General features: G+C 40.2%; 2 long non-coding RNA genes across 9 annotated transcripts; both read left to right on the top strand.

Moving 5' to 3' along the window:
• The first annotated feature begins 1,497 nt into the window (after positions 1-1,497).
• Positions 1,498-2,905, top strand: LOC125523308. Its single transcript, XR_007290162.1, has 4 exons — positions 1,498-1,623; positions 1,729-1,789; positions 2,069-2,197; positions 2,827-2,905. It is a non-coding gene; the product is annotated as an uncharacterized LOC125523308 (long non-coding RNA).
• A 1,325-nt stretch (positions 2,906-4,230) lies between these two features.
• Positions 4,231-7,798, top strand: LOC125521313. Of its 8 annotated transcripts, none has more exons than XR_007289202.1 (9): positions 4,231-4,393; positions 4,474-4,572; positions 4,672-4,748; positions 5,109-5,282; positions 5,419-5,538; positions 5,747-5,901; positions 6,137-6,240; positions 7,256-7,285; positions 7,526-7,798. It is a non-coding gene; the product is annotated as an uncharacterized LOC125521313 (long non-coding RNA). The 8 variants fall into 8 exon arrangements; XR_007289200.1 differs by having other exon boundaries at positions 6,137-6,251; XR_007289201.1 differs by lacking the exon at positions 7,256-7,285.
• Positions 7,799-8,180: the final 382 nt, after the last annotated feature.

The raw sequence follows: 8,180 nt of genomic DNA, 5'->3' as shown, positions 1-8,180 counted from the left end.
TTCCTGAATGGATTTCTGGAAGAAGAGTTGTATATGATGCAAACCAGAAGGTTTTGTCGATCCAAAGGGAGCTAACAAAGTGTGCAAGCTCCAGCGATCCATTTATGGACTGGTGCAAGCCTCTCGGAGTTGGAATAAACGCTTTGATAGTGTGATCAAAGCATTTGGTTTTATACAGACTTTTGGAGAAGCCTGTATTTACAAGAAAGTGAGTGGGAGCTCTGTAGCATTTCTGATATTATATGTGGATGACATAGTTTGATTGGAAATGATATAGAATTTCTGGGATAGCATAAAGGGATACTTGAATAAGAGTTTTTCAATGAAAGACCTCGGTGAAGCTGCTTACATATTAGGCATTAAGATCTATAGAGATAGATCAAGACGCTTAATTGGACTTTCACAAAGCACATACCTTGACAAAGTTTTGAAGAAGTTCAAAATGGATCAAGCAAAGAAAGGGTTCTTGCCTGTGTTACAAGGTATGAAATTGAGTAAGACTCAATGCCCGACCACTTCAGAAGATAGAGAGAAAATGAAAGATGTTCCCTATGCTTCAGCCATAGGCTCTATCATGTATGCAATGCTGTGTACCAGACCTGATGTGTGCCTTGCCATAAGTCTAGCAGGGAGGTACCAAAGTGATCCAGGAGTGGATCACTGGACAGCGGTCAAGAACATCCTGAAATACCTGAAAAGGACTAAGGATATGTTTCTCATATATGGAGGTGACAAAGAGCTCATCGTAAAAGGTTACGTTGATGCAAGTTTTGACACTGATCCGGACGATTCTAAATCGCAAACCGGATACGTGTTTACATTAAACGGTGGAGCTGTCAGTTGGTGCAGTTCTAAACAAAGCGTCGTAGCGGGATCTACATGTGAAGCGGAGTACATAGCTGCTTCGGAAGCAGCAAATGGAGGAGTCTGGATGAAGGAGTTCATATCCGATCTAGGTGTCATACCTAGTGCATCGGGTCCAATGAAAATCTTTTGTGACAATACTAGTCCAATTGCCTTGGCAAAGGAATCCAGATTTCACAAGAGAACCAAGCACATCAAGAGACGCTTCAATTCCATCCGGGATCTAGTCCAGGTGGGAGACATAGAGATTTACAAGATACATACGGATCTGAATGTTGCAGACCCATTGACTAAGCCTCTTCCACGAGCAAAACATGATCAGCACCAAGGCTCCATGGGTGTTAGAATCATTACTGTGTAATCTAGATTATTGACTCTAGTGCAAGTGGGAGACTGAAGGAAATATGCCCTAGAGGCAATAATAAAGTTATTATTTATTTCCTTATATCATGATAAATGTTTATTATTCATGCTAGAATTGTATTAACCGGAAACATAATACATGTGTGAATACATAGACAAACAGAGTGTCACTAGTATGCCTCTACTTGACTAGCTCGTTAATCAAAGATGGTTATGTTTCCTAATTCTTTAGTCCAAGTGATGTACCCAAAATGGCTGGGTAGTCGTGCCCATAATTTGGATCATACTGAAATGCAATTTAAAAAGTTTGTTAAAAGGATGTAGATTCATGCACCTCCGGGAAGAGGATGACCCGCGGTGAGTAGCCTCTGATCTGCCGTGCGAAGTTAGCTAGCGGTCAGCGCCCTCTCCACTTCCCCCACCCCCCTCTCTCTCACAGTCTCGCGTGGATTTACGAGGTCATTCCCTCAAGATTTGATATTTTGATATGTTCATTTGCAGGGGGTCGGGTCCCAAGGGGTAGAGATGCAGTTCTCTAGAGTTACTGGGAAGAAGAAGATATGTAATCTCTTGCTCTTCTATGTTAATTTAGCAAACGAAGAAAATAGGAAGAGTATCTACATATCTATTTTGGTGCTCTCAGTCTCATTTCATGATTTATCCTGTAGCTAAGTCTATTTCATGTGCATATCCTGTGAATCACCTGCTAGCTATTGATTTACTCTTTGTTGTGAGTTTGTTAGAAAAAAATACTTTCTTATCATGGTTCTGATTGTGCACCTTTTTGGCTTAGAAAAAAGAGCAATTTCTTGAGCATGAGCAATTGATCCCCAGGCTGCAGGTACTGATTTCGTCTCGACTCGGTGCAACGACTCCACGATTGATTCGATCCAATTTTCCGAGCCCAGACCAAAATATTTGTTGAACAACTTGCCTCAAGTATATTGGGACCCTTTGTGATCTATATCAGGTGAGCAAATCATGCTCAATAATATAATTTTCTGCAATAGGACTATGGCTTGATAATACGATATACATGATATTATCCATGTCCTATGACAGTTTAAATTTGGTAGTATTCCGCTAGGATTGGAAATACTCTCTTGGTAATTAATATTAATATTTGTGTGGTGTGATTGACTGACTATGCAAAAGAATCTTGAGTATGATTCATATAGTGTGGGGTTTTAATTATACTTAATGCTTAGGCCTTTTGCTTGAACATATTGTTACTTTTGACTAACAACAAGTTCATAAATTGTTGCTCTATAGTGATAGTACTCTTAGATTATTTCATTCTTATTGGTTTGGATGCTGAAATATCTCTCTGACCCTATATGAAAATATTGGTTTGTGTAAATAATGCACATCACATAGTTTTTCTGTTGGTAAGTAATTCTTAGATTGTTTGCTATGATACCAGAATCTTCAGGTGATAACATGAATGATGCTGAAATATCTCTCTGTGACTTGCTTGCTTCGATTCTATCCATTTGCTCCTGTGCAGCACGCTAGCTCGCCGCGGTTCATCAGGGAGCAAAGCGCCCCGGCCATCTCTCTCTCTCTCTGATGTCAACCTCGGTTGCCTTTTATTTTCAGATCTGCAATGGGCTGAAGAACGAGGCAGTCCTTGGAAGCAGCACGTACATGTGATGCCCCTCTCACTCTGGTTCTAAGGTTGCTTCTCACCATATTCCATTCCTCTCACATTTTTTCTTTCTTTTCTGGGCTTTTACTATCATGTGTGTGCTATGCTTCAGACAAAATATCTAATTCTGATGTTTATCATGTCTGTGTAAGCATTATGTTCTCCTTTGTTTAATTTCATTATTGCTATGCAAAGAGAAATCAAGGATTACTTCTCTTGGTACATATGCAGTGTATTTTTGTTTTGGGTAGTAACAGTTCAATTAGAGGTGAGATGCATCGACATAGATGGTTGAAGGCTATACATTAGTTGGATATATATAGATTGAGCAATACACGTGTTGCACCATCGCTGAATTAGGAGAAGAGTAAATGGTGCGTTTGGTTTTGAGTTATTCTTGGTTTTTTAGTTGTGGATTACTGTTAAGAATGATTGCCCTTATTAATAAGGATTTAAATGTGTTGTTCCAGATCCACATGGGTTGGTTTTGAGTTATTTGTTTGGGTTAGAAAATTGTCAAAGCATGCATATATTAACATTTAGAGAAAACTTTGCATGTGTTTATTCTGGGTTGTAGTTTTACCATAGTATCCTAGGAGATGATATGCCTTCAGTGTCCAGTTAGTACATGTCTCTCCTTTTCTTTTCTTGATACAATGTTAGATCCATGATAGTACTCTTTTTAGGTGGATTTGCTTTGTATTAAACCCTAAGAATAGTTAGTAATAGTTGTGCTTTTGCTCGTGTCATCTATAACGATGCCTATCTGTGTGGATGATGTCCTTCTTCTGGGGTGCATGGATAACGAGGCTTCCTACTGCCAGCGTGTTTATATGTATATTATGATCATGCTATCTCTGCTTGTGTTAAAGGAGCCCTTAATGATACTTAGCTCTAAATTTTATATACTACTTGCTCTTCAATAACTGTATATACTATGAACGGTCTGGTCTTGTTTTGTTCATAGCTTGCTTCACGATAGAGTTGAATTATTTCTGAAAAAAAGGTTATTCCATGTAACACCTTGGGTTTCCGATTCTGCATTATTTATCTCTTGTTTCTGATGAGTATTCTGTCTTCTAATCTTTTCTCCGGAGGCTATCTAATATTTGATGATTGCTATTTCTACAAATGGAGTTCAATCTTGTGTCCCTGCTTCGTCAGGGAAATACCATTTGGCGTGTCCGTGTGTATGTCTCACGACTATGGCAGCACTGTGGTGGGACTGATAATGAACCCATTACGGATACATACCGCCACGGTACAATCATCCTATCGTCTATGTGATTGTTGCCTAGACAGTTCTTTAATTCCTGTTCTCACAAATGCTTACACAATAGTTCTTTGACTGTCAGGGTAACCACATATACGCTGAGGTGCTAGAAATAATATCAACAGCTTCATGGAATGTATTGAAGAAGGTGATGTCATCATGACTCCAGCAACTCCACTTACGCATCCAGCAATCTTGCAGGGAATAGTTCTAAACCATCGGCTTCAGTTGGCATGTTATCTGAAGTAAATTCAGTTTCCTCTTTGCCTATGCTCTATAGACTTGGTCGCCATGCCTCTGTGATCACATTACTTCCCATTTTCAGGGTCGTACTTCCCATTACAGGCCGGCGAGATGGCAGATTCGGTTAGTGAGAAGATCGTCCAAAAGAACATCGTCGAGAAAGACGAGCTGATGCAAAGAGGTGATTACTGTTATTCTGCCAGTCGGCATCGCTTCCACTGAAAATGTACCCATGTTTGTTGCCTGATATGATTTTCCCCCTTGTGCCCATGGTTTTCAGGTTTGAACCATTTGTTCCTGTTATTGCCCCAGTGAGTGAGGGAAAGAAAGGCAGGAAGAAGTGATCCCTTCTGTTAGGTATTTATCTTATCTGTTTAACTTGCTTTGATGTGCATGTTACCATTTCCTTGCTTTCTTGTGTACTGATTGTTCTACTTCATTTGTCCTCTGTTATCATTTTACCTTGTATCAAATCATGGAGTGCTTTGGGCCCTCGCATGATGTGCACCATCCTTTGGAGTGCTTAGGGCCCTTGCATGTACTTCCAAGTAGATTTGACTTTATTGCCTTGACTTGATACAATGGTACTATAGATTTGACTCAGGCAATAAATTTGTGGCATTCAGAAACAGTGTGCAGTACAATTGTATCAAATCTATTGGCATTTGTCATTATTCTTATTGATATATCTCCTCCCTCCCTGGACTATTATTGCAGCTTCTCGTGGCCAGGGTCGCAATGTACGTGGAGGTGTTCAATAGAGGGGACATTTTGCCGCCCTATAGCATCAGGAAGAGGAACAGCAGGACCGGGCTGCGCTTCACCTATAACGATGGCATCTGCCTGAACTCAGTTAACCTGAACTCCATAACTGAAGCTATGTTTATTCTGGTATATAATCTGTCTTGCTCATAATTTTCGGTTGCTAGAAGTTAGCTTCTCTATACAGTCTGATATCGCTAATCTCAAATGAATCTTTATTTATTATTTGTTTTAGTTAGTGCACCAATTTTCTTTTGCTGTGCAGTGCCTTTGAAGATGTATAGTGGTGGTGCAGACGAACTGATCTTCCTGTTCGTACTCCTACATTGCATATCTGAATTTGGCCAAGAATGGACCCCAATGCTTCTCTTGCCTCAGAGGCATGGTGACCTGCTCTGCCTCCCCCTAATTTCTATCTTCCACTCCTTTATGCCCTTCTACTTCTTGATTTGATGTGCCCTGCTATCATGCTTCTTGGGTCAAGTTACTTAGTTTTTGGAGCTCTTGCTTTGTTTACCTCTTTGTTATGTTCTATGTCTTCCAGATATACTGGTTAAAACCCTTCTGATTGTTGCTCTTGATTTGAAACTCAGTTGATATGAAGCAAATAAAAGGCATGCAATGCTTTACGATTTGAGCCTCCCCCCCTCCGGCCTGCCCGTCGGCGGCACACTACTCTTCCGGCCGCCCCTGAGCCCACGCGGCTCGCGGGATCATGCGCAGCCCCAGAGCAGCACGCAGCTCGCCGGTCCGATTCGTGTCACCCACGCCAACCTGATCCATTATTTCTCTATTTTGTTCAACTTGTTAGCCAAAGGGTTCAGATTCTTGCCATGATTGATTGTTAGTCTTTGTACATGAATGAATTAAGATGTGATGTGAGACGAGAGCTAGCAACAGATGTGCTTGTTCTACATATAGGTGCACTTCTTTAGTCGATGCTTGTTACAATATTGAAACCATGTTACTCTTTACTGCACTAGGACGTGATGGCCAGATCGCCGCGAGCCCCTACCCCGACCCCAAGGTTGCTGGCAGCATCAACCCCGATGGCGAGGTCACCGTCACCCCCAACCTTGACGCCCAGGTCAGCAGAAGGTACATTTGATTGCTGGTACATTTGTTGTCTGAAGGCCCAAAGTTTTTAAATCTAACTGAAACCAAAGCCTTGTGATTTATCCAACTGAAGATCCAAAGCTTGTAGTTAAAATGATAGTTAGGTGGTACAAGGACCGGCATCATGTGTACCTCATTCATGTGGATACTAAAATGTGCTCTCATCCGCTATTTTGCTAGGACTTCTTTGTTCTCTTTCTTAATGCAGTCGTTGATAAGATAATTTTTATAATGTTGTAAGACCGTAGAGAACATATGTTTCATAGTCAGTAGAATTGAGAACATTGTACATTGTACACCCTGTGCCGTTAACAAAGATGTTCTCAGTTCTCCTTAATTTGGTCTGCCTAAGCCATAGAAAATGTGTCCACTGCCTAATCAGGTGTTTAGTAATTCATTAGAGTGTGGATTTTGTTTCGTCACGTTAGTAGAACCAGTAGCACCGTGGGTCATTTTGGTACTGCTAAAATTTGGTCTTCCATAAGAGAATGGTTTGTGAACAACATTTTATTTTGATGGATCTATGGAATTGATTTTAACAACATTGTGGACCTGAACTGTTGTATGACAGGGTTAGTATTGGTTGCCTATTCTCACTAGCCAAAAAATTGTACAATGTACTAATAAAGGGAAAACATCCGATCAACAATCAAAAGTGTCTCGTGACAAAGTTTTGGATTTGCATCTGTCACCAACTATGTAGAGTATCTATTTGAAACATTACAAACCCCAACATTGGTCTTTCCATTAACTGTTTCACTAACACCCAGAGTTGGTACTGGTCTTTACATGAAACAAAGAAGTGTTGCTCGTATTGTATATTGCAGAAGGTAGATTAAGTGAGGTGACCTACTTGCTCACTAATTATTTGCTATTGACTTTCTTAACCATCATCCTATGCCTTCGTGTTTGTTAGGGTTTATATTTTGTTGCATTAACTAAAGCACCATGTTTTTTTATTTTACTCCTCTGTTCATTTTTATAAGGTGTGGATGGAAGAGTGACAATAACTACAGGTTGGTCAAAGATTGAAAGAAATTCTCCTTTAAATTAGTTTGGTCAAAGACATGTATGTTTCCTTGGTCTACAGAATGTCAGTTTACTAATCTTGCTAAATGTTTCCAGGAATATGTTGCTTGATGTTAGTTTACTAATCTTGCCTTCTTGATAGTTTCATCTTGGTCACTGTAGATGTCTATTGTTGTAAAAATGTTGAGATATCTTCTCCAGGAATATGGTTTTTTCTTCACTTTCAGGCCAATGCTACTCAACTTTTCTTTGAACGACCTTTTCTTTGCGTGACAAGGAATTTCAACCGTCCTTGGCGAAGGACTGCTATCTGATTGTCACTAGCCTCCTGTGTAAATGCTTCGCTTTTAATAGTTTGCACTGTCTTGCTGCCTATGTGCTACTCAAGCCTGATCTATTAAACATTACTTGGCCTATTCCTTTGTGCCGAGTTTGATGTGCCTCAATTGTACTCTGTGATATGTACTTTGATTAGAAAATTCACGAGGTTAAAGATTTGCATTGCTTTTGGTGTTGAACCGTGCATTGATTACATACTTCAGGGCGTGCTTCTTACTAATTTAGCATTACCTGCTTACAAAAGGTTAGGACTGGCACTCTCGCGCCAAGGCGTGTTGCCGATCTAGTGAGAGTTATGGCCGTAGACGTGTGGTTGTGAGCAGGCCATGACCCGATACTAAAAAAATTTAAAAGATATGGCACTCCCAATGACTGATAGCTGGACGCAGGATCAAAAAAATACTATGAGCGTCGAGAGCATCCCATTTTAAAGGAGCTTAGAGTCTTTAGGGCTAGCTACATGATTAGACTATCCATAGTGGGAGTAACATAGGTGGTAACATTACACATCTTTAGATAAAACAGATGATGTGGCAAGTAATT

Source organism: Triticum urartu, chromosome 7 (genome assembly GCF_003073215.2).
Source record: "Triticum urartu cultivar G1812 chromosome 7, Tu2.1, whole genome shotgun sequence".
In the NCBI taxonomy this organism is placed as follows: Eukaryota; Viridiplantae; Streptophyta; class Magnoliopsida; order Poales; family Poaceae; genus Triticum; species Triticum urartu.
The sequence above is the reverse complement of the archived record's forward strand: the minus strand, read 5'-3'. Positions and strand labels throughout refer to the sequence as shown.